At 45.8% G+C, this 27,766-nt stretch overlaps 1 pseudogene; it reads right to left on the reverse strand.

Moving 5' to 3' along the window:
* Nucleotides 1-1,811: 1,811 nt before the first annotated feature.
* LOC123133286 (high-affinity nitrate transporter 2.1-like) lies at nt 1,812-3,913 on the reverse strand (annotated as a pseudogene).
* Nucleotides 3,914-27,766: the final 23,853 nt, after the last annotated feature.

Genomic DNA, 27,766 nt, shown 5'->3' on the forward strand with positions numbered 1-27,766 from the left:
GCCCGTACATGCATCACCAGTGCTCCCGAACGTCCTCAGTCGGCAGGCAAGCAAGTTCTTGGAAGCGACGGCTGTAAGTGCGTTTCAAACAATCTTACATATGCCAAATTGACAAACTTAAATAATTCATGCTAACTATCCATGTTTGTGAAAATGATTGGTAGCTGGCTTTTCGTCTCGCGTATTCTAAGGCGTCATCGTCACGTACAAATAGAACAACTATGCTGAAAAGGCCACTTCCAGCGAAACGAGGACAAAGTTGTGTCTCCGCTAAGATACAATCAAGCGTTTGACGTTTGGTTTATCAGTGGACGTTTGCTTTTGCTTACGAATCTCGTATATCTTTCTTAACTATACGGGGGTTCTAACGCGGAGATCACACGGAGAAGAGGTGTACTCCGTTGAATCTTATAGGGTTGCAAAACTAAAATGATTTTTGACCGACATTCTATATAATAGTATATGATCGGGATTGTTCAGTGCATTGCATGGTTATTTTTTAGGACTGCATATGCCACAAACATTGCAACAAAAAGAAAGTGGCAATCAGTCCCATCAGAACCGTCCGATCGAGATCTAAGTGGTCTCGTACCTTCTTCTTCCACTAACCGTTTTCCCTACGCATCTTCTTCCTTGTTTGCTTCACAAGGTGAAACGAATGATGTCTTGCAAAAGAGTCTATTTAAACTCTTTGACTGCCTAATAGCGTATGTTGTGAAAATTCTGATGCATTTCTCTCGGCACGTCTGATTTGACATAACTTGCTAGCCACTATATATGAGATCTACCGTCGATCCTGTTTTTGCACGCTAATTCGTGGCACCTAATTAAAGTACTTCCTCTACGTTACAGAAGTTTGAAGACACTGCGAAAAGTGTTGACCTTATGGCTGCGAGCACATGCAAGATCGAGTACAATAGTGCATCCTGTTTTTGATATTCTGGCTGCAAACAACGATCGATGGGTGATCTATAGCCTGAGATCTCATTAGTTTTAGGTTTTGTTTTTTGAAATGAAGAGATCATTAGTTAGACGTCAAGACTGAGATCAGCAATTAAGCGCGCATTAAGCAACCTTTCATTATTAGTAGACAGGTTTAGATGTCTTCAAGGCTGTCAGGACACGCATGCAAAAGAGTTGACCGTAGCTACGAACGCATCTTTTGATCAGTAGGAAAACTGTACGGTTAGGCACGCGGTTGCTATACAAGTTTAATCAGTACGCTATTCTGGCTACAGAGACGTCGGTGGTCTAAAGTCCTAACCCTCCATTAATTGGTATCGACTCATCATCATCAACAACAACAAGAAAAACTATCTACTATAACTCTAGTCTAGCTATATATGGCTAGGGGTCTATAAGAAAAATATAAATGTTTTACATACTATACATCAAATATAATGCTAAATCTCTCGCATTACGGCCCGTTCACATGCAAGATCATCGAGTAAGCACGGAGTAGGGTGGTTGCTTATATTGGGACTGCGTCGATCGTCATCAATAACCTATAGTCTGACTCTTCTCCATGTATCAAGTATCATGGTCTTATTTCTGTTTTTAGCTACTTTTGCTAGCTAGCTACATAACCAGAAGCTTGCGAAAACGATTGCTATTCTACAAATATTTAGTTGTATGCATGTCCTCTTCATCCAATCGCCGTCGACGCCAGCTAAATGGTACTGCACAAGAGCAAGTTATACTTGACAGGTTATGCTACAACATGTAGGGAGCACTAGTACCTTCCGAGGAAGTAGCACGCAGCGTGGCATCATCCTCCATTTGTTTTTCTTTTTGTGGGAAACTTGAGACTTTTATTCAACTAATGCATTCCTGCTGCAATCATCCAAGAGGCTGCTGAGCAGGAAGCCTGGAGTTTCATCGAGCCAGTTCTCGGTAAAACGCAGAGTGCAAGCAGACTTTGCACAATGGTGAGCTGGAATTTGGCCGATCTGTACACATGCTGAATTATAAAAGATTTATACTCAGAAGCTAGTTCTTAGTTCATCTACGAGCAGCACCACAACAGAGTGTGATATTTTCAGAGGTCGGCTAACCAAAGGCGGTCGGTTTCCATTGTCACCTGCTTGAATCATCAAACATGTGCAAAAGTACAAAACAACGATGAAAATGGATGCACGAGAAATGTGAAGGTACGATACATTTTCTCTTATATCTCATCTTGTAACATAATACAAGACCCTAAATACATACTACAACCCTCCTCCAAGGGGTTGGGTAAGTGCCCACAAAGTCACGTGGTGTGGAAAATTAGACCGTCTTAATAGGGCATCAAACACCTTGACCCTGGAGGAACGTACATGTACATATACAGTGTATATACATATGCATATATACGTGCAGCAGGGAGGTAGGAAAAATTTGAGTCTTATACATGTTGAGGGGTGACGTGAGGTGGGGAGGCAGGTACGGCGAGGATGGCATTACGTCTGCCACGCTCAGAGACGCTGTTCTCGGCGAACTTGATGCCTGCGTTGTGTAGGCCCTTGCTCTTCTCCTCCTCCGTCCACTCGGCGGCGTAGTAGTCCTCCTCGGTCGCCCCTTCGGTGGGTGGGAGGAGCATGGAGCCCCACTGCGGGAAGTGCACGAGTGCGACGGGGAGGGTGCATGCCATGACCATGATTCCCATGTACTGGAGCCCTTTGCCGGTGGAGTACTGGGATGATGTGAAGAAGAGGAACTGTGTGAGACCTCCGCCCACATTACCACCCGCGCCACTCATGCCAGAGATGAGGCCAAGGGAGCGTCGAGACACGAAAGGGATAACACCGTAGACGGCACCACACGCAGCCTCGACACAGATGGAGTAGAGGACCATGCATGTGATTGAGGTGGGAAGGGTAGATGCACGGCCGAGACAAATGCAAAAGGCTCCACCAGCGGTCTGGAGGATCCATATGTTCCAGAGCCGGGCACGCATGCCGAAGTACCGAGCAGCGAGGTCGGAGAGGTAGCCACCCATGGGACGCGCGAAGACATTGGCCAAGCCAAAGCACGCAGCTATGGTGCCAGCGGCCCGAAGATCGAGGTGGAAGCTGTCGTAGTAGTACTCGGCGATCACGTTGTTGGTGGTGAGCTCGACGCCCATGCAGTAGCCATAGATGAAGACGAAGATCCACGTGCGGTAGTTGGTGACGGCGCCACGCAGAACATTAGAGAACTTGTCCTTGTTCATGTCTCCATTCTTCTGCAGGCTCCTCAAGTTGCCATCAGGAAGGTCTTGCCCCATGGTGAGGACGAGTAACCCCATCACCACCAACATCATTCCTGGTACAAAGTACGCGAGGCGCCATGCCGTGAAAGGCGTTGCACCACATGCCAAAATGGCATCGAAGATGAGAGGCATGATGAGCTGTGTGGCACCGCCACCCATGTCTCCCCATCCCGCCGTCAAGCCACCGACGGTCCCGATGATCTTGCTATTGAACATGGTGCTCACCCAATACTGGCAGGAGACGAAAGTGGCAAGTGAGACACCAATGAGAAAGCGGATTGTGATGTATCCGCCGGGGCCATCAATGACAGACATGCAAAACACCGCTGGCGCGGAGAGCATGACCAGGAATGCACATCCATATCGCGGGCCTAGAAGGTCGCAGATGGCGCCCATGGCCAGCCTTGAGAAGATGGCGCCGGATACAGAGGCGACCCCGGCGTTGCCGATGTCGGCCTTTGTGAGGTTGAGGTTGTCGCGAATGATGGGGATGAGCGGCGCAGCAGCGAAGGTGGACACAACGCAGGTGAAGAAGGACATCCATCCGAGATGGAAGGCGCGCATGTGTGGGTTGCCGAAGGAGAAGATCTTGATGGACTTGGCCTTGTGCTCAGAGTCCACCGGCAGCAAGAAGTTGATGGGCGCTGGGGTGGTGGGAGTGGAGGGGACCTCCATTTCCATATCCTCTTGTGCTGAGGGAGGAAAGCTTCTTCTTCCTTGCTCCTTGGAACTCTCAGAGCTGCAATGTGCTCTGAGAGACAAGTGCTTAGCTAGCTAACTCTCTACTTTGTAAAGGTTGTATTTGTGCTCGAAAAGATGAGAAGGATACATGTATTTATAGCATGCTTGAACCACTTCAGTTTTGCATATTCTTTGGCATATGCTCCCGACGTTTCCTTTTGTCTAGATCGTTCCAGTATTCCATTAATTTTTCTTTGATTTACTCAAATTAATGCACACCATTACTCCATTAGTTTTATGTTTGACGTTCTCCTCCGTTTCTTAATTTTTGAGATTGTCCAACTAATGAAGAGATTCACAAGGATCGTACATCTGTCTTGTTGAACTTATCAGGGCTGCCAAGCTACTTATATCGAGATAATATATATGCAGTGGTAGGGCATTAACTGTTGCGAGGACGTATTGGGCTGTGCATAAGAGTTGACACTAGCTGTAGGGTTTATTCGATCTAACTGCAAAACTTGCAGGTCGAGATATTCCGAAAACGTACTTGATCCTATGTGCTAAGTACAAATTAAGAGTTGACTCCAGGTAGCTGCAGAGCTAGCTGTACTCTGCAGGTTACAGCGAGCGTGATTAAGTACTTCTGACTCCACACTTAACGCGTCATTAGGCCAAAAAACCTACTCTTTCCATGTCAAAAATAGAATGCATGTTACTAAATATGTATTTTACCAGAAAATAAACGGTGGGAACCACATGATGAAAGACAGTGAAACACAAGTGAGAACTATGTTTATAAGTTGCAAGAAAATCCGGAAAAATAAGTTGTTACGAAGGTCATGTTATATAAACATGTAAATATTTTAATTTTAAACTTAGACTTATTTGATAGTTATGAGAAAAATCAGCATTGAGTAGTGGCAAACATGAGTAAAAAACCGTGGATCTGTATTGATGTTGAATTGCTTCCTTTGCATGCCTCTGTAACGAATATACTCCCTCCGTCCGGAAATACTTATTAAAGAAATGAAAGTATCTAGATGTATTTTAGTTTCAGATACATTCATTTTTTTCGTTTTTTTGACAAATATTTTCGGTCGGAGGGAGTATGACTTTGGACTTGCGATTGTATGTGTTTATTTATCATTGTCTTCCTAACAAACTTCGCCAGGACATTATCACTGGCACAGTTCATACTACAAATATTCTGCGCAATTTTGCGGTTAAACACTATTTAAGCGCACACGCTAAACGCCATTCCTTCCTAATTCGTCACCGTCGCCACCATAAAGTAAGCCATCCAGCTCCAATACAACGTCCCTCCATCTCTGGACACTATTTTTCTTGGCACTTCGTTTTCGTTTGTTGATGAAAACGGTGCAAAGAGTTGACTGTGGAGAAATATTTAACCTCGATGTTGCAGTTGCACATGCAGGAGCCGGTAGCAGTAATATTCTGGGCGTGTACTATATTGTCACATCTAATCAAGATCAGGGTTAATTTAAGGTTTTATGACAGCACTAAGCAAGTTAAGATCGGGACTAGTTGACCAAAGTTAATTAACCAGTGGTACATGTACCTGCTGGCCGGTTGGTGAAGCCAAAGGCTGTACAAACCCGATTGTGTAAATTATTTCGTTCATGTTTGTGTACTACCTTCTACGTGTCTGGATCAACACAGAATAAGCGAGGATTACTTGCAAGTAATTTGAGGAGAATACTAGGAGCTTGATATGTGTCCACATACGTTGAACATATATCAGCTGGATTGCCAAGCTACTTATACGATAGGCTTATATATGATCGTTGCTCAACTAATTTTTTTTTTTCGAAACGGAGGCAAAAGTTTTGCCTCGTCTATTAATTAAGAAGAAGAGAGTTGTCCAGTTAATTTGCGGAAAACCGGACAAAAACCGTCACAACCATGCTCAAAAGCACGACCCGATCCACATGTGAACTACTCCCAAACCGAGGAGCCACTGGACGGAAGCACCGAACACACTACTACTGCAACCCGCAACATATGGGTCTCAGTATCGCAAAAGAAAAGAAAATCAATCAACTCGCTGCAACTCGACGAAGACACATCGACAAAAACCACACACGACCAAGCCCACACCTGCAACTCAGAAAGCCGAGAACCATCCATCATGGAGTCATTTGCGCCTCCCGTGTAGTGTCATCCTTCTTGCTTTTGCTCCTGCAAGGTTTCCCTTTGAGGGCGCCAGATCTACAGTTAGAGCCACCCTTCTTGTGCTTCTCCCTCATAGATTTTTCCTCCAAGAGGCATCCAATCGTCTTCCCAGAATTTTCAGAGTCCAAATTGGCGAGGAATTCACAAATCTTGGTGGCTAAAAGGACCCCGGGGTTAGGCACCAACACTCCGGCCACAACAATTTCATCGGCCATAGGAACCACACCTCCAAAGGGCTCAAGCGAGCACCTGCCAGACGTTCCTGGACCACCACTCTCCACACATGCAGGCTCCAAGGGAGGTGGAGAGGGTGTCGAGGCAACCGTCATCGCACCCAGCGAATCCACCTTCGAGAGCACCATCGATGAAGGAGAAATGGTTTCCACACTTAACACATGCAGCTCAGGCATACTTTGTATCATCGGAGCCACGTCATTGGTGACGACCTCACTCTCAGGGTCACTCAACATGACATGTAGCGGCGACGTGCAGAGAGGGGCACGAGGGGAGAAACATCCATAGAGGCATGCTTCTCGTCCATCCACAGAACCAACCTGGTGCTCGGGCAGCGGAGACATGGGAGGCTCAACTGGAAGACTGCCAAGAGCAGCCTCCGCGCATGCCACAGCCGCAACAGCCTCAGCATGCTCCTCCAAAGGCGAAAACGAGACAAGAACAGGGGTCACACCCCCAAGCTGCACCACCGAAACAAGGGGCCACTAATTAAGTGCATTGCATGTGGGAAGTGTACATGAAGCTGTCTATAACTGCAATGCAAACGTATAACTCCTATGTACACGACCAGGTACAACCAAAGCCGTTTGATGGATGGAAGAGTTGACTCTAGATCCATTAGCACGAACATTAGCACAGGCGATACACATGCAACTGTACGGATCAGTGTTGCTGCCTCGTCATCATCCTTCAGCGTAAAGTATATAATTGATATCCGACGCGCTAATTAGTTGGCATCGATCGGTCGATCGAGATCTATGTAGAGATCAACAAGATCGTTGTGTATTTCGTTTCAGGATTATCAGGAAACTAGCTGATCCAGTCAGCACGACGTGTTGCACGTCGCCTAGCTAGCTGGGCAAGTCAAATTTGGTAGCCTCCAGTATGTTGTGTGGAAGTCAAATATGTTTGCTTCAACACTTTATATATGTGCAGAAGCATGTCCAACTGAAGAAGATTGTACTCTATATGTAGCAAATTGATGTATGCAAGGGATGCAATTAGCTAGAATCACTACTAACTGGCACCGTGTGTTCAATTGATTTGATTTTGAGAATCAACCTGTGATTGTATAATTGGGAGGACGCCGCTATCCCCGGTCCACCAGGGTTTAAATTCTAGACTTGACATTGGTGCTCGTATTTTTTTGAATTTATTTCAGGCCGTTCATCGATGTGTGTTTGATAGGAGACGTTCCCGTCGACTACGAAAGTGCCTGCGATGATTTCGTCAATCTCAATATGTATCGGATCAGTTTGTTGGTGGTGCTCATAGGATAGTGTGTGCGTGCATGTGTTTATAGGGATGAATGTATGTACACATGTATGAGCATATGCATCTGTGCTGTACTAAAAAAAATCAAGTTTCCAATAAGAATGCGATTACATAAAATTAAGCATGAAAACCGTACCAAAGAGTTGACCCTCCAGAAGCGCCAGCACATGCAACTGTACGGTGGACGCGTCTTCATCACTGTGATCAAAAGTCAGGCCCCGTTTCATTAACTAACTGGTTGGGAGCATCAAGTTACATCGATCTGTCCCCATCAAAATTTAACTTATCTGGGCTGCTGAACCACTTATAAGAGATAAGCTATATATATGAATACGACACGTTAAGTTCATTGCCGTCGGTTCAAACCTCAAAGAGTTGACCCCGCACGTAGAGGGTTTATTCGATCTGGCCGCGGTGCAGTATTCCAAATGTACTTTGTCCTTCTCTAACCACAAAAGCCGTACAAAATTTAAGAATGAACTAGTTGCAGGGTTTGCATATGCATGGGCACGGACGTAGGGTGATGTCTGTTAGAATAAATCCGAGGCATACCGTTGATCATCTGAAGATTAATCAATCACACGAGCACGACACCGAGATTTGTTAACGAGGTTCACCGATATGGCTACATCCCCGGGGCCTGACTATGGGCGCTCCTCCCCATGACACCGTCACAATACCGTATTCGGTCGCCCTGAACACCGGCACATTGCCGCCGGCTTCCCCTGCGTTCCGGTGCTATTATGTTGGCATAGGTTACATCGTGTGTCTACCCTCGCTATATATGAGAGGCCTAGGATACAAGTGTCATATTCGGACACTGACTCCACATCCAATGTAAACACAATACAACTCATAGTCCAACAGTAACATACCTTCTACACAATATTCCACACAACTCCAACAAACTCCACCTTGGCGAATATTCTCCACCACCTTGAATTCGTCCATGCGTCAAACTTCCATGTACATTGGACTTAAGTTTATCCCGTGAGTACCGCTGCTACTCCAAAGACTCCATATGACTCCACCTGCAACTTGTAGTCCCTTCTTTTCTTGACCACTGTCAACACTCGAGCAAAATTAAGTTCCTTGTTACTCTAGCTTGTGCTCCCAACTTCCAGAGTACCCGTCCAAGGCCATCACACACTGATCACTGACCTGCGCGAAAGTGAACAACTCACATATTGAGTGTCACACATAAAAGCTACCTGAACTCAACATCATCGCTCCTTTCTTGACCGCCTGTCTGAAACTTGAAAGAATTTCACCATTGCTTGTAGTCATCCCGAGTCAAATTTGCAGTTGTCTCACCACATGTATGACCACCAGAGCCCTGGCCCGTCTCCATGTCGCGTGCATACCGCACGCCTCGCCACTATTACCGCGTCGAGCCTCCGCTGTCCCGGTCGAGTCTCAAGGGTCCCAAAACCACACCACTGAGTGAAAAAAACCCTCGAGCTCTCGCGACCGAGTCGCGCCCCGCGGGTGACCGGCCGCGCATCGCCGCCTCCCTCCTCCAGTCCCCTCCTCTCCCCTTCCTCCCGCCACCGTCGCTGGCGCCCGCGGCCGCCCTGGCCCCGGGGTTGCTGGTGGCGGCGGCCCCCTGACCTTCCCCTCCCGGTGGTTCTCCGGCGCGGGGCGGAGCTGCATCGAGGGGTGCTCCTAGGCCGCGACGGACCGGGTGGCGGCGGGGTTCCCTGGCGCGGCGCGGGCGGGTGGCTGGACGGCGGCGGCGTCGTTGGCGGTGGGGTGGCGCAGCGATGGGTTCTGGCGGCGGCGCTCGACCCAGATCTGGGCCCTACGGGCCCCATCTGGGCCTGGGCGGGCCGGCGGCGGGGCAGATCCGTGGCGAGACTACCGAGAGATGGGGAATAGCGCTGAGCGGCGTGGTGCTGGCAGCACCGGCGCCAGCCTGCTGCAGCATGGCCGGCGGGGCTTAGCGGGCCCGTTGCAGGCCTGGCCGGGCTAGGGGTGGCCTGGTTTGCCCTGCTGCCATGTCCAGATGGCAACCGCGACTGTGCCGAAGGCGCGCGCCTCTTGCACGACGGCGGAGGAGGTGGTTCCCTCCCGCTCGGCCTTGGTGTTGCCACTCCTGTCGCTTGGCTCACTAGTGCAGAACCGGCCTTTAGTGCCGGTTCGTAACGGCCTTTAGTGCCAGTTTGCCAACCGGCACTAAAGAGTGGGGACTAAAGCCCCCCCCCCCTTTAGTACCGGTTCGTCATGAACCGGCGCTAAAGTGACACCACGTGGCACGTGCCAGACCCGTGTGCGCGTAGGACATTAGTACCGGTTGATAACACCAAATGGTACTAAATGTTTGGGGGGGTTTGGCTTTATTTTCCATTCAATTTTTTTGTTTGCTGGTATTTCACGATACTACAAATTGTACACGTTATGCATATATATAAATATATTTTCTCGTACGTAGAACCGTATATATATATATATATATATATATATATATATATATATATATATATATATATATATCATCGAATGTCTCACAACCAACACCATTAATTATTCACACATACACATGTATATACATATACAATTTCTCCTACATATGTTGCCTTTGGTGCCTCCGGAGCACGATGACAAGTGGTTCATGGGGGCGGTAGCGGGTAATAGTATTCTCCTTTGGGATCTATGACCTGGTCGAGCAAAAATCCGGCTATTTCCTCTTGAAGTGCTAGTATGCGGTTCGATGGTAGGAGCTTATCCCGCACCTCTCTGAACTGTTAAGAAGGAGATCAATATGCATGTGTGTTAGTTGTGTGACTAGATATCGATAATGGTGTGAATAGTGTTCTGACAAACGTACCCAGTCCTGTCTATCAGATCTGCTCCTTTCGCACGTCATCATGCGAATGTTCTCGCAAACGTAGAATGCACACAGATTATTCCCCGGCGCCTGCTTCAGAGCCTTTACGAGAATGGAATTGAATCAGATAATGATTAATCAAGCATGATAATTAATTAATGATATTGAAACAAGAATTAAAGAGATGGTAGCTAGCTAGTACTACTTAATTACTTACCTTTGGTCGATGCCAAAACAACTTTTTGCCCAATTGCCTGGAGTCACCTTGATGAACTTTGCCCATGCCCTGCCCGCCGGCAAAGAAAATTAATAAAGGGGTTATTAAATAGTTCATATCAGGAAATGACGAACTAATAATAGGACCGAGATATAGTTAATAATGATTGAAATTACCTGTTGACTATCCCCTTCACGATGGTGAAGTCTTTATCTGCTTTAGTTAGTGAGTCCAGTAATTCAACTTTTCCTTCGTCAACTTTAATGTCTAACAAGACCCAGTGCCAACTGCATGCGCACACGTTTGCATGTCTTAATTAAGCGGGCATGTGCATAAAATTAATCAACTAACATAAACCGTATACACTTAATTATTAACATCTAGCTAGCTAGTAAGCAAAAACAGAATTTGTAGTACAAGACAGTGTGACTCACGGGAAGTTGTAAGGAAGTAGTATATCTTCATTGGTATTGAGGCGCTTCAAGAACTCTAGCATGCTTTCCTCTACACCTTCTTGATAATATGAAATCTGCCATATGTCCTCATTAATGGTATTTGGGTCAATGAACCCAATGTCATAGCATCCAGATTTTTTCATTTCATACATCTTCATCCTGCATATAATACCACAGAAAAAGAATATAAGATAATTACATGTAATGATTGACCAAAATTATCACTACATAACTAGCTTGAGACTTAAATTACAGAAAGAAATCACTTACAGACAATAGCAACTGACGATAGACTTGTCGAGTGCGTCTTGATTGTATAACTGAAATAGTTCTGGATACTCAATGGCCAGAGCTTTCTCATGGTAATAATGCTCATGCTTGACATTCACCATAAGGGACTCTCGATTAGAAATCTTGGCAATGTTCATGTACCATTGATGCAATTCGTACATTCTCGTTGGGAGGTCCTTGACCTTGTCTGGATGGACCAAAGGTTGGCCCCGGACATATTTCCATGCTATTTCCGATTCTCTAAGCGGAGGCATGGGCTCGATTTCGAGGAGTTGTCCAACAGAGATATTGAGCATTTGAGCCTGCATTATATGATCCTCCGTTATTACCACATCGCCATGCTGGGGAACCCTAACGGTTTGCCCACAATAATATTTGGCGCGCGTACTCCTCTCATGTGTTGTTGGCACAACAAGCGGGGGGATCGCTTGCGCCGCCTGTTCTCCCAACTGGGGCACGGTTTTTCCGCATTTTTTACCAGCTGCTTGTTGGCTCGAGCTCGAGCTCGCTTCCTTCTTTAGCCGTTCTCGATGTAGTTTCCTGATTTGGCACTCATAGTCCGAGTCAATAGGCTTGGGAGCTGGTTCTCTAGCCATATGAATGAAGTGGTCAATTACTTTCTCAGGCACTTTCTCCTTTGGCGGTGGTGCCGGTTTCGGTCCAAAATGGGCGTCCACTTGGGCTTGCACTATGGCTGCGTTTTGCTCCTTAGTCATGTCATAAGGCCTCTGAGGAAGATGAGCGAGGCTTGGACCATATTTATATCGCTTGTCTCCGCCTGTACTTCCTGAACTACCTCGACTCGTACCGCTAGGCACCAAAGTTGCGGCATGTCTCTTCTGCGATTGCTGAGATGGTGGAGACGGCTGACGTGGCTGAGTCGGACCAGGAGAAGTGGCCTGACGATGTGCCGGACTTGAAGCAGGAGGTGTGGCCTGACACGGTGCCGGACTTGAAACCAGAGAAGTGGCATGACACCGTGCCGGACTTGAAACCGAAGGAGTCAGCTCACGCGTTCGGGGACTTGGAGGAGGTGGCGGACTTCAAGGAGGAGTCGGCTCACACGTTCGTGGACTTGGAGGAGCGGGAGTCTGCTGACTCGGTGGCGGACTTCGAGGAGGAGTCGGCAGACGACGCGGTGTTGGTGGACTTCGAAAGATGATGCAATCCTTTCTCCATAGGATGATACAATGCATGGCCTCTCCCAGTGTGCGCTCGTCTTCACCTCCAGGAATGTCAAGCTGTAGCCCTGAATATGCGTCCACCACTTCATCAACCATGACACGAGCATAGCCCTCTGGAATCGGCATGCAATGGAAGGTTGCTTCGGGGGTAATTGGAAAAGCAACGCCGTCCGCCACCTTCATGGATATGTTCTTCATTTTGGAGTGTAGCTCACAGTTAGTGTTCTCTATGATGTCATCCACAGGGTATGTATCCAGCAGTGTGTCGCCCGGGGCAGAACCAACGCTGCTTCTCGGCATGGATGGGATGGTGCTATCAAATGCTGGACGATCATCCGGTTGCTGTTGCCACTGCTGAGACCCCCTTTCCTAGCTAAGTGAGTCGATCTGTTGCTGCTGCTGCTGGAATTTGAGTGCCAGGTCCGCGTGCCTTGCTTCTAGGCCTTGAAGGTGTCTGGCATCCTGCTTCCTCTGCTTCTCATCCAGCTTCCTTTTCTTCTCCTCCTCCATCTTCCTTCTTGCACGGGTCCTGTAGTCCTCATTCCATTCTGAAAAGCCCTCATACCAGGGAATAACGCCCTTGCCTCGTGTTCTTCCCGGGTGTTCAGGATTTCCCAGGGCGCGCATAAGCTCGTTGTTCTCTCTGTTGGGCGTGACCACCCCCCTTCGAGCTTCTTCTATTGCGTCAATTATCTTTTGTTCGGCTCCTTTTAGATTTGCCTTCCGTGAAACTTTGCCTGTCTTCGGGTCCAATGCCCCCCCATGCGCATAGAACCAAGTTCTGCACCTGGGGGCCAGTTCCTAGTAACCGGAGTGACCCCTGCATCCTCCATCTCTTGCTCATACTTATCCCACTTAGGCAATCCCACCGCGTAGCCACCTGGACCCAGCCTATGGAACTGCGTCTTTTTTGTGGCATTTGCCTTGTTTTTCATCGACCGTTCCTTAGATAATTCTGAATCCTTGAAGGTCACGAAATCGTCCCAGTGTTCTCTTTGCTTCTCCAGTGTTCCCGTGAAATCTGGAGTCTTCCTTTCATTAGCGAGGTAGTTGGCCCATACAGTTTTCTTGTGGGTGTTGAATGCAATTGCCATCTTCTTAAGAGCAGCGGCCTTGACTTTCTCCACATCTGCTTCAGTGAAATGATCTGGTAGGGTGAAATGTTCCATCAGAGATTTCAAAAGGTCTTTTTTGGCTCTGTCGTCGACCCAAGTAACACCTGGACGTTTAGTCTTTGGCTCTTTCCATTCTTGAATGGAGATCGGGAGTTTGTCCTTCACAAGAACTCCGCACTGACGAGTCCACTTGTCCGCAACGTTCTTAGGCGTGAGGGGTTCGCCACTAAGTTTGGTGGATTCGATGTGGTACTTTACACCATCCTTCAACAATCTGCCCAGGCCTCGCTTTGTCTTGTTGTCTGTAGAAGCAGATCTGCTCGATCCGGAGGGCTGAAAGAAGAAAGATCGATTCGTTAATATATCTTCAATAAAAAAACATGTGATGATCACCATGATGCATGCTTATATAAATATACCTCGCCGGTAGTCTTTGTTATTTGAAGATCAGCATTGTCTGTGTCATCAAAAATATTGTCTGTGTCATCATAATCATAATCATAGTTCATGACTTCATCAGCTCGGTCGTCGAGATCGAATATCTTTTCATCACCCTCTCCGGTATTGTTCAGATATTGGGAGCCGTCATCTGCTTCATTCAAATCATCTAGCCTGTGAGGGCTGCGTATGATGTCGAACAATTCATCTTCTCTCTCTGCCGGTATTGTCCGCCATAGCTTTTACTTTACTAATACAGAAGAAATATAAAACAATTTAGTATTCAAATTACAATGCATGGATGCAATTAATCAATAAGGAAAAACTGAATCTCGAATACATCGTCTCGAATATATAATCTCGAATACATCGTCTCGAATATTATATATCGAATACATCACTGGCTAGGTATCTAATAAAGATCGAGTACTACAGAAGAATCTAGGGCGCCACTCGCAGTTCCTGGGGCACGGGCGGTGGACACCCAAAGAGAAGGAACCATCACAGGATCATATCTCCGGTCATCTGCCCAAAGAACCTGCCAAGTAGTGGAGAACCTGACGTCGTCCATAGCAGCCATGTAGCGATGGACGTGCTCATCTTCCTCCCTGACACGGCGACGCACCATCTCCGGCGGGGCCGGCTGCCTCTGCACCGAATGTGGCCCACGCGAACGCCACCAAAGGAGATCAGGGTCGACGACGGGACCCGAGGTCGGGTTCCTTACCAAGCGGCGCGCCCCTCCAGGTAGCACCTCCCAGTTCCAGCCCGGTGGAGCCCAGTCCCGGACATGGGTCCTCTGAAGCAGGACATCATCGCGAACGGGTCGACGGCGAGGATGCGGGCCGGGCATATCGTCGAGAACAAATATTATATGCCCGCAAAAAGTAACATTTTTTAAATGATTGGATTGTGATAACTAAAATTCTATATATATGCAAATTCTAACAATTTGACATTAATCTAATTCATCTAACTAAAACTAATTCTAAAATTTCCTGATTATATAACTAACATTTCTATAACAATTCTAATATTTATATAACTAAAAAACAGAAAAATTGCTAACATTTCTATAAATATTTCTATAACTAAAAAACAGAAAACATTATTTCTATATAACTAACATTTCTAATATTTATATTACTAAAAAACAGAAAAAATGCTAACATTTCTATAAATATTTCTATAACTAAAAAACAGAAAAAAATATAACATTTCTATATAACTAACATTTCTAATATTTATATAACTAAAAAACAGAATAATTTCTAAGATTTCTATAACTAAAAAACAGAAAAAATTTATAACAAACAAACTAATGTGTGTGTGTGTGTGTGTGTAGTGTGTGTGTGTGTGTGTAGTGTGTGTGTGTGTAGTGTGTGTGTGTGTGTGTGGACATGGCGGATGGGGCGAGCTCACCGGCGAGGCGACGACGGGGCGGCGACGACGGGCTGACGGGACGGGGCGGTGACGACGGGGCGATAGGACGGGGCGGCGACGACGGGGCGGGGCGGGGCACGGCGACGGGGCGGCCGGGGCGCGGCGACGGGGACGACAGGGACGACGGGGACGGGGATGGCCGGGGCCGCGACATCGACGGGGGCGGCAACGAGGGGAGGGGACGGTCGGGGTCGGCGACGAGGGGCGGGGGCGGCGACGTCGACGGGGACGGCGTCGATCGGGGCAGGGCGGCGTGACGGAGGGAGGAAACAGACGAAAGAAACAGAGGGAAAGTGAATTTTTTTTCAACTGGTGTATATATAGGATGGACCTTTAGTACCGGTTGGAGCCACCAACCGGTACTAAAGGTTTGTTTTGGCCAGGCCAAGCGGCGGGAAGCGCCCCCCCTTTAGTACCGGGTGGTGGCTCCAACCGGTACTAAAGCCCCCCCCCCCTTTAGTACCGGTTGGAGCCACCACCCGGTACTAAAGGGGGTGCGCTGGCTCCAGGCGGTGCGCAAGTTTAGTCCCACCTCGCTAGCCGAGGGGCTACCGCACTGGTTTATAAGCTCCAGTGCGGTAGCTCTCTCGAGCTCCTCTCCTAATCAGGCCTACTGGGCCTACCTATTCTCTGCTGCCCTGTGGGCCTACTGGGCCGTTGCGGGCCTGCATCCTGGCCCAACAAAAGGTTGGGTTCCTAGTCGTATGTTGGCCGCTTTGGCCCAGTAGGCGGGCTTTTTTATTTTCTTAATTTTTTTTGCTTTATTTATTTTTGTTTTATTTATTTTTGAGTTGTTTTTTGTTGTATTTAGAGTTTCTTTGTGAATATTTTTCCTTTAGGTACAAAAAATTACAAACTTTCTGTTAGTGCCGGTAGTTTTCAAATTTGAATAGTTTAAATTTTGAATTATTTGAAATTTGTGTGAATCACTAGTTTGTGAATAACTTAACTTTGAAAAAAGATTTTTCAGTGATTCTTTTTTTTATGTTTAATATTAGTGTGTTTTATCATTATATTCAATTTGATAATGCTTAGGTTATTTAAAAAATGAAATGCCTTTGTAACAGTTGAGTTTTCGTCGAAAATCCTGATACTTCGAAAGAGATTGTCCATCTTGTACACGAAGTGCATCCAGTTTTTGCCGTAACCCTCTCTACTTTTTTGCACATGCTATTTGTATGAAATTATGATACCATGCCAACTTTTAACCTTTTTCGAGTTCATTTGAAATGCTTTTCAATTTCGGGGTCATTTAGCTGGAAAAAATCAGTAAATGCATGAAAAGAATTTGTTTGCACATAAAACTTCTTCGTGTTTCAAATGCCAAAACACATAACTACCCTAACTATTACCGATATTCCCTTCTGGGTATGAAACACAGAAGAAAGTGATGATAGTGAAGCCGATCACATCCCAGATCTTTGGGTGTGAAACTTTTTCTTCGCGTGTGTCCCTTTGCGCCGTAGCCATGGAAAATCTTCATCATTTAACTGGATGCTCGGGTCAATATTCACTGTGAATCGAGAAATTTCATCAAACTTTTCATAATCTTCTGACATGTCTGTCTTGTCATCCACTCCCACGACGTTTCTTTTTCCTGAAAGAACTATGTGGCGCTTTGGCTCGTCGTATGATCCATTCGCTTCCTTATCTTTTCTTTTTCTCGGCCTGGTAGATATATCTTTCACATAAAAAACCTGCTCCACATCATTGGCTAGGACGAATGGTTCGTCTACATACGCAAGATTGTTGAGATCCACTGTTGTCATTCCGTACTGCGTGTCTTCCGTTACCCCGCCTCGTGTCATATTGACCCATTTGCACCGAAACAAAGGGACATTCAAATCACCTCCATAGTTAAGTTCACATATGTCCTCTATGTAACCATAATATGTTTCCTTTCCCGTGTTGGTTGTTGCATCAAAGCGGATACCACTGTTTTGGTTGGTGCTCTTCTTATCTTGGGCGATCGTGTAAAATGTATTCCCATTTATCTGGTACCCTTTGAAAGTCATTATATTCGAAGATGGTAACTGGGACAGCGAGTACAGGTCATTTTGAATATCGCCATCATTCAGGGCACGTTTCTGCAACCAACCGGCGAAAGTCCTTGTTTGTTCGCGTGTAATCCAGTCGTCAGACTTCTCCGGGTGTTTGGAGTGTAGAAAATTCTTGTGTTCCTCCATATACGGAGCCACCAAGGCGGAATTCTGCAGAACTGTGTAGTGTGCTTCAGTGAGATAATGCCCGTCCATACATATTATTTGATGCCCTCCTAGCGTGCCTTTTCCTTCCAGTCTGCCCTTATGCCGCGATTCAGGAACACCAATAGGCTTAAGGTCAAGAATAAAGTCAATACAAAACTCAATGACCTCCTCATTTTCATGGCCCTTCGAGATGCTTCCTTCTAGCCTAGCACGGTTATGAACATATTTCTTCAAGACTCCCATGAACCTCTCAAAGGGGAACATATTGTGTAGAAATACAGGACCCAAAATGTTAATCTCTTCGTCAAGGTGAATTAGGACGTGCGTCATGATGTTGAAGAAGGATGGTGGGAACACCAACTCGAAACTGACATGACATTGCACAAAATCATTCTGTAACCTTGGTATGATTTCTGGATCGATCACCTTCTGAGAGATTGCATTGAGGAATGCACATAGCTTCACAATGGCTAATCGAACGTTTTCCGGTAGAAGCCCCCTCAATGCAACCGGAAGGAGTTGCGTCATAATCACGTGGCAGTCATGAGACTTTAGGTTCTGAAACTTTTTATCTGCCATATTTATTATTCCCTTTATATTTGACGAGAAGTCAGACAGTACCTTCATGCTGAGCAGGCATTCGAAGAAGATTTCCTTCTCTTCTTTGGTAAGAGCGTAGCTGGCCTGACCCTGATGTATGCCGTCTTTTCCGTGCATACGTTGCTGGTCCTCCCGTGCCTCTGGTGTATCTTTTGTCTTCCCATACACGCCTAAAAAGCCAAGCAGGGTCACGCAAAGATTCTTCATCACGTGCATCACGTCGATTGCGGAGCGGACCTCTAGGTCTTTCCAATATGGCAGGTCCCAAAATATAGATTTCTTCTTCCACATGGGTGCGCGTCCGTCAGCATCCTTCAGAATAGGTTGTCTGCCATGACCCTTTCCAAAGATTACCTTCAAATCCTTGACCATATCATGTACATCAGCACCAGTACGGTGGCGAGGCTTCGTCTGGTGATCCGCCTCACCTTTGAAATGCTTGCCTTTCTTTCTTACGGGATGCCTTGTCGGAAGAAATCGAAGATGTCTCAGGTACACATTCTTCCTACAACTATCCAAATATATACTGTCGGTATCATCCAAATAGTGCGTGCATCCGCGGTATCCCTTGTTTGTCTGTCCTGAAAGGTTACTGAGAGCAGGCCAATCATTGATGGTCACGAACAGCAACGCCTTTAGGTCAAATTATTCTTGTCCGTGCTCATCCCACGCACGTACACCTATTCCATTCCACAGCTGTAATAGTTCTTCAACTAATGGCCTTAGGTACACATCAATGTCGTTGCCGGGTTGCTTAGGGTCTTGGATGAGCACTGGCATCATAATGAACTTCCGCTTCATGCACAACCAAGGAGGAAGGTTATACAAACATAGAGTCACAGGCCACGTGTTATGGTTGCTGCTCTGCTCCCCAAAAGGATTAATGCCATCTGCGCTTAGACCAAACCATACGTTCCTTGGGTCACCTGCAAACTCCTCCCAGTACTTTCTCTCGATTTTTCTCCACTGCAAACCGTCAGCGGGTACTCTCAACTTTCCGTCTTTCTTACGGTCTTCTGCGTGCCACCGCATCGCCTTCGCATGCTCTTTGTTTTGGAACAAACGTTTCAACCGTGGTATTATAGGAGCATACCACATCACCTTGGCAGGAATCTTTTTCCTGGGGCGCTCGCCCTCGACATCACCAGGGTCATCGCGACCGATCTTATAACGCAATGCACCGCATACCGGGCAAGCGTTCAAATCCTCGTACTCACCACGGTAGAGGATGCAGTCATTAGGGCATGCATGTATCTTCTACACCTCTAACCTTAGAGGGCAGACAACCTTCTTTGCTTCATACGTACTCTCGGGGAATTCGTTGTCCTTTGGAAGCATATTCTTTATCATTACCAGCAACTTTCCAAATCCCTTATCAGATACACCATTCTCTGCCTTCTATTGCAGCAATTCAAGTGTGATGCCCAACTTTTTTTGTCAGCTTTGCAATTCGGGTACAACAATTTCTTGTGATCCTCTAACATGCGCTGCAACTTCGTCCTCTCCAGATCACTTGCGCAGTTTCTCTTTGCATCGGCAATGGCCCGACTGTTGGAAATATGCCCTAGAGGCAATAATAAAAGTGTTATTATTATATTTCTTTGTTCATGATAATAGTCTTTTATTCATGCTATAACTGTATTATCCGGAAATCGTAATACACGTGTGAATACATAGACCACAATATGTCCCTAGTGAGCCTCTAGTTGACTAGCTCGTTGTGATCAACAGATAGTCATGGTTTCCTGGCTATGGACATTGGATGTCGTTGATAACGGGATCACATCATTAGGAGAATGATGTGATGGACAAGACCCAATCCTAAGCATAGCACAAAGATCGTGTAGTTCGTATGCTAAAGCTTTTCTAATGTCAAGTATCTTTTCCTTAGACCATGAGATTGTGAAACTCCCGGATACAAAGGGAATGCTTTGGGTGTACCAAACGTCACAACATAACTGGGTGGCTATAAAGGTGCATTACAGGTATCTCCGAAAGTGTCTGTTGGGTTTGCACGAATCGAGACTGGGATTTGTCACTCCGTGTGAACGGAGAGGTATCTCTGGGCCCACTCGGTAGGACATCATCATAATGTGCACAATGTGACCAAGGGGTTGATCATTGGATGATGTGTTACGGAACGAGTAAAGAGACTTGCTGGTAACGAGATTGAACAAGGTATCGGTATACCGACGATCGAATCTCGGGCAAGTAAAATACTGCTAGACAAAGGGAATTGAATACGGGATTGATTAAGTCCTTGACATCGTGGTTCATCCGATGAGATCATCGTGGAACATGTGGGAGCCAACATGGGTATCCAGATCCCGCTGTTGGTTATTGACCGGAGAACGTCTCGGTCATGTCTACATGTCTCCCGAACCCATAGGGTCTACACACTTAAGGTTCGATGACGTTAGGGTTATAAAGGAAGCTTGTATGTGGTTACCGAATGTTGTTCGGAGTCCCGGATGAGATCCCGGACGTCACGAGGAGTTTCGGAATGGTCCGGAGGTAAAGATTTATATATGGGAAGTCCTGTTTTGGTCACCGGAAAAGTTTCGGGCGATATCGGTATTGTACCGGGACCACCGGGAGGGTCCCGGGGTCCACCAAGTGGGGCCACCTGCCCCAGAAGGCTGCGTGGGCCAAATGTGGGAGGGTACCAGCCCCTAGGAGGGCTGGTGCGCCCCCCACAAGGAGTCCAAGGCGCAAGAGAGAGTGGGAGGGGGCAAACCCTAGTCCAGATGGGCCTTAAGGCCCATATTGGTGCGCCTCCCTCTCCTCTCCCCCCTTGGCCGCCTCCCCTTTGCCATCTAGGGCTGGCCGCACCCCTTGGGGGTGGGAAACCCTAAAGGGGGCGCAGCCCCCCCTTTCCCCTATATATAGATGAGTTTTGGGGCTGCCATACACATGAGTTCTCTCCCTCTTGGTGCAGCCCTACCTCTCTCCCTACTCCTCCTCTCCCATGGTGCTTGGCGAAGCCCTGCGGGATTGCCACGCTCCTCCACCACCACCACGCCGTTGTGCTGCTCTTGGATGGAGTCTTCCTCAACCTCTCCCTCTCTCCTTGCTGGATCAAGGCGTGGGAGACGTCACCGGGCTGTACGTGTGTTGAACGCGGAGGTGCCGTGCGTTCGGCACTTGATCATCGGTGATTTGAATCACCACGAGTACGACTCCATCAACCCCGTTCACTTGAACGCTTCCGCTTAGCGATCTAGAAGGGTATGTAGATGCACTCTCCTTCTACTCGTAGCTGGTTTCTCCATAGATAGATCTTGGTGACACGTAGGAAAATTTTGAATTTCTGCTACGTTCCCCAACAGTGGCATCATGAGCTAGGTCTATTGCGTAGATTCTTTGCACGAGTAGAACACAAAGTAGTTGTGTGCGTTGATGTTGTTCAATATGCTTACTGTTACTAGTCCAATCTTGTTTCGACGGTATTGTGGGATGAAGCGGCCCGGACCGACCTTACACGTACTCTTACGTGAGACAGGTTCCACCGATTGACATGCACTTGGTGCATAAGGTGGCTAGCGGGTGCCAGTCTCTCCCACTTTAGTCGGAACGGATTCGATGAAAAGGGTCCTTATGAAGGGTAAATAGCAATTGGCATATCACGTTGTGGTTTTGCGTAGGTAAGAAACGTTCTTGCTAGAAACCCATAGCAGCCACGTAAAACATGCAACAACAATTAGAGGACGTCTAACTTGTTTTTGCAGGGTATGCTATGTGATGTGATATGGCCAAGAAGAATGTGATGAATGATATGTGATGTATGAGATTGATCATGTTCTTGTAATAGGATTCACGACTTGCATGTCGATGAGTATGACAACCGGCAGGAGCCATAGGAGTTGTCTTTATTTTTTGTATGACCTGTGCGTCATTGAAGAACGCCATGTAACTTACTTTACTTTATTGCTAAACGCGTTAGTCATAGAAGTAGAAGTAGTCGTTGGCGTGACAACTTCATGAAGACACGATGATGGAGATCATGATGATGGAGATCATGGTGTCATGCCGGTGACGATGATGATCATGGAGCCCCGAAGATGAAGATCAAAACGAGCAAAATGATATTGGCCATATCATGTCACTATTTGATTGCATGTGATGTTTATCATGTTTATGCATCTTGTTTGCTTAGGACGACGGTAGTAAATAAGATGATCCCTTACAAAATTTCAAGAAGTGTTCTCCCCTAACTATGCACCGTTGCTACAGTTCGTCGCTTCTAAGCACCACGTGATGATCGGGTGTGATGGATTCTTACGTTCACATACAATGGGTGTAAGACAGTTTTACACAACGAAAACACTTAGGGTTAACTTGACGAGCCTAGCATGTGCAGACATGGCCTCGGAACACGGAGACCGAAAGGTCGAGCATGAGTCGTATGGTAGATACGATCAACATGAAGATGTTCACCGATGATGACTAGTCCGTCTCACGTGATGATCGGACACGGCCTAGTTGACTCGGATCATGTGATCACTTAGATGACCAGAGGGATGTCTATCTAAGTGGGAGTTCATAAGATGAACTTAATTATCCTGAACATAGTCAAAAGACCTTTTGCAGATTATGTCGTAGCTCGCGCTTTAGTTCTACTGTTTTAGATATGTTCCTAGAGAAAATATAGTTGAAAGTTGGTAGTAGCAATTATGCGAACAGTAGAAAGCTTATGTCCTTAATGCACTGCTCAGTGTGCTGAACCCCAAACGTCGTTTGTGGATGTTTCGAACATCGAACATACACATTTTGATAACTACGTGATAGTTCAGTTAAACGGTTTAGAGTTGAGGCACCAAAGATGTTTTCGAAACGTCGCGGAACATATGAGATGTTTCGAGGGCTGAAATTGGGATTTCAGGCTCGTGCCCACGTCAAGAGGTATAAGACCTCCGACGATTTTCTTAGCCTGCAAACTAAGGGAGAAAAGCTCAATCGTTGAGCTTGTGCTCAAATTGTCTGAGTGCAACAATCACTTGAATCGAGTGGGAGTTGTTCTTCCAGATGAGATAGTGACGTTTCCCCAAAAGTCATTGCCACCAAGCTGCTAGAGCTTCGTGATGAACTATAACATATCAAGGATAGAGATGATGATCCTTGAGGTATTCGCGTTGTTTGACATCGCGAAAGTAGAAATCAAGAAGGAGCATCAATTGTTGATGGTTGATGAAACCACTAGTTTCAAGAAGGGCAAGGGAACAAAGGGATACTTCATGAAACGGCAAATCAGCTGCTGCACCAATGAAGAAACCCGAGATTGAACCCAAACCCGAGACTAAGTGCTTCTGTAATAAGGGGAACAACCACTGGAGCAAGATTACCCTAGATACTTGGTGGATGAGAAGGCTGGCAAGGTCGATAGAAGTATATTGGATATACATTATGTTAATGTGTACTTTACTAGTACTCCTAGTAGCACCAGGGTATTAGATACCGGTTCGGTTGCTAAGTGTTAGTAACTCGAAATAAAAGCTACGGAATAAAACGGAGACTAGCTAAAGGTGAGCTGACGATACGCGTTGGAAGTGTTTCCAAGTTTGATGTGATCTAACATCGCACGCTCCCTCTACCATCAAGATTAGTATTAAACCTGAATAAGTGCTCTTGCACCTAAAGGAATGGTTTATTGAATTTTGATCGTAGGGATACACATTTTCATGCCAAAAGATATAAGATAGTAATGATAGTACCACTTACTTGTGGCACTGCCATGTAAGTCATAATGGTATAAAACGCATGAAGAAGCTCCATGTTGATGGATCTTTGGACTCACTCGTTTTAGAAAAGTTTGAGCCATGCGAACCATGTCTATTGGTGTATACGCATGAAGAAACTCCATGCAGATGGATCGTTTGGACTCACTTGATTTTGAATCACTTGAGATATGCAAATCATACCACATGGGCAAGATGACTGAAAAGCCTCGTTTTCAGTAAGATGGAACAAGATAGCAAATTGTTGGAAGTAACACATTTTGATGTGTGCAGTCCAATAAATGCTGAGGCATGCAGTGAATATCGTTATGTTCTTACTTCATAGATGATTCGAGTAGATGTTGAATATATTTACTTGATGAAACACAAGTCTGAATTATTGAATGGTTCAAGTAATTTCAGAGTGAAGTAGAAGATCATTGTGACAAGAGGATAAAATGTCTATGATATGATCATAGAGATGAATATCTGAGTTACAAGTTTTGGCACACAATTAAGACATTGTGGAAATTGTTTCACAATTAAATACCGCCTGGAACACCATAGTTTGATGGTGTGTCCGAACATCATAGTTACACCCTATTGGATATGGTGCGTACCATGATGTCTCTTATCGAATTACCACTATCGTTCATGGGTTAGGCATTAGAGACAACCACATTCACTTTAAATAGGGCACCACATAATTCCGATGAGATGACACCGTATGAATTATGGTTTAGAGAAACCTAAGTTGTCGTTTCTTAAAAGTTTGGGGCTGCGACACTTATATGAAAAAGTTTCAGATTGATAAGCTCGAACCCAAAGCGGATAAAATGCATCTTCATAGGACACCCAAAATTGTTGGGTATACCTCCTGTCTCAGATCCGAAAGCAATAAGGGATTGTTTCGAGAATCAGGTCCTTTCTCGAGGAAAAGTTTCTCTCGAAAGAATTGAGTGGGAGGATGGTGGAAACTTGATGAGGTTATTGAACCGTCTCTTCAACTAGTGTGTGGCAGGGCACAGGAAGTTGTTCCTGTGGCACCTACACCAATTGAAGTGGAAGCTTATGATAGTGATCATGAAGCTTCGGATCAAGTCACTACCGAACCTCGTAGGACGACAAGGACACGTACTACTTCGGAGTGGTAAGGTGATCCTGTCTTGAAGGTCATGTTGCTAGACAACAATGAACCTACGAGCTATGGAGAAGCGATGGTGGGCCCGAATTCCGACAAATGGTTAGAAGCCATGAAATCCGAGATAGTATCCATATATCAGAACAAAGCATGGACTTTGATGGACTTGCCCGATGATCGGCAATCCATTGAGATAAATGGATCTTTTAAGAAGAAGACGGATGTGGATGGTAATGTCACCATCTATGAAGCTCGACTTGTGGTGAAGTGTTTTCCGACAAGTTCAAGGAGTTGACTACGATGAGATTTTCTCACTCGTAGCGATGCTTAAAGTCCGTCGGAATCATGTTAGCATTAGCTGCATTTATGAAATCTGGCAGATGGATGTCAAGACAAGTTTCCTTACTAGTTTTCGTAAGGAAAGGTTGTATGCAATACAATCAGAAAAGTTTTGTCGATCCTAAGGATGCTAAAAGGTATGCTAGCTCCAGCGATCCTTCTAAGGACTAGAGTAAGCATCTCGGAGTTGGAATGTACGCTTTGATGAGATGATCAAAGATTTTGGATTTATACAAAGTTTATGAGAAACTTGTATTTCCAAAGAAGTGAGTGGGAGCACTATAGAATTTCTGATGAGTATATGTTGTTGACATATTGATGATCAGAGATGATGTAGAATTTCTAGAAAGCATATAGGGTTATTTGAAAGGTGTTTTTCAATGGAAAGCCTGGATTAAGCTACTTGAACATTGAGCATCAAGATCTATAAGGATAGATCAAAATGCTTAATAATACTTTCAAATGAGCACATACCTTGACATGATCTTGAAGGTGTTCAAGATGGACCAGTCAAAGAAGGAGTTCTTGCCTGAGTTGTAAGGTACGAAGTTAAGACTTAAAGCTCGACCACGGCAGAATAGAGAGAAAGGACGAAGGTCGTCCCCTATGCTTAAGACGTAGGCTCTTCAGTATGCTATGATGTGTGCCGCACCTGAAGTGTGCCTTGCCATGAGTCAGTCAAGGGGTACAAGAGTGATCCAAGAATGGCTCACAGGACAGCGGTCAAAGTTATCCTTAGTAACTAGTGGACTAAGGAATTTTCTCGATTATGGAGGTGGTTAAAGAGTTCGTCGTAAAGGGTTACGTCGATGCAAGCTTAACACCTATCCGGATAGCTCTGAGTAGAGATACCGGATACGTATAATGGAGCAACAATTTAGCATAGCTCCAAGTAGAACAGTTATTTGGAATAGCTCCAAATAGAACGTGGGAGCTACATCTAGGAGGTGACATAGAGATTTGTAAAGCACACACGGATCTGAAAGGTTCAGACCCGTTGACTAAAACCTCTCTCACAAGCATAACATGACCGAACCCCAGATCTCATTGAGTCTTGATCACATGATGATGTGAACTAGTTTAGTGACACTAGTAAACTCTTTGGATGTTGGTCACATGGTGATGTGACCTATCAGTGTTAATCACATGGTGATGTGAACTAGATTATTGACTCTAGTGCAAGTGGGAGACTGTTGGAAATATGCCCTAGAGGCAATAATAAAAGTGTTATTATTATATTTCTTTGTTCATGATAATAGTCTTTTATTCATGCTATAACTGTATTATCCGGAAATCGTAATACACGTGTGAATACATAGACCACAATATGTCCCTAGTGAGCCTCTAGTTGACTAGCTCGTTGTGATCAACAGATAGTCATGGTTTCCTGGCTATGGACATTGGATGTCGTTGATAATGGGATCACATCATTAGGAGAATGATGTGATGGACAAGACCCAATCCTAAGCATAGCACAAAGATCGTGTAGTTCGTATGCTAAAGCTTTTCTAATGTCAAGTATCTTTTCCTTAGACCATGAGATTGTGCAACTCCCGGATACCGTAGGAATGCTTTGGGTGTACCAAACGTCACAACGTAACTGGGTGGCTATAAAGGTGCATTACAGGTATCTCCGAAAGTGTCTGTTGGGTTGGCACGAATCGAGACTGGGATTTGTCACTCCGTGTGAACGGAGAGGTATCTCTGGGCCCACTCGGTAGGACATCATCATAATGTGCACAATGTGACCAAGGGGTTGATCACGGGATGATGTGTTACGGAACGAGTAAAGAGACTTGCCGGTAACGAGATTGAACAAGGTATCGGTATACCGACGATCGAATCTCGGGCAAGTAAAATACCGCTAGACAAAGGGAATTGAATACGGGATTGATTAAGTCCTTGATATCGTGGTTCATCCGATGAGATCATCGTGGAACATGTGGTAGCCAACATGGGTATCCAGATCCCGCTGTTGGTTATTGACCGGAGAACGTCTCGGTCATGTCTACATGTCTCCCGAACCCGTAGGGTCTACACACTTAAGGTTCGATGACGCTAGGGTTATAAAGGAAGCTTGTATGTGGTTACCGAATGTTGTTCGGAGTCCCGGATGAGATCCCGGATGTCATGAGGAGTTCCGGAATGGTCCGGAGGTAAAGATTTATATATGGGAA

This window comes from Triticum aestivum, chromosome 6B (genome assembly GCF_018294505.1).
Source record: "Triticum aestivum cultivar Chinese Spring chromosome 6B, IWGSC CS RefSeq v2.1, whole genome shotgun sequence".
NCBI classification, from domain to species: domain Eukaryota; kingdom Viridiplantae; phylum Streptophyta; class Magnoliopsida; order Poales; family Poaceae; genus Triticum; species Triticum aestivum.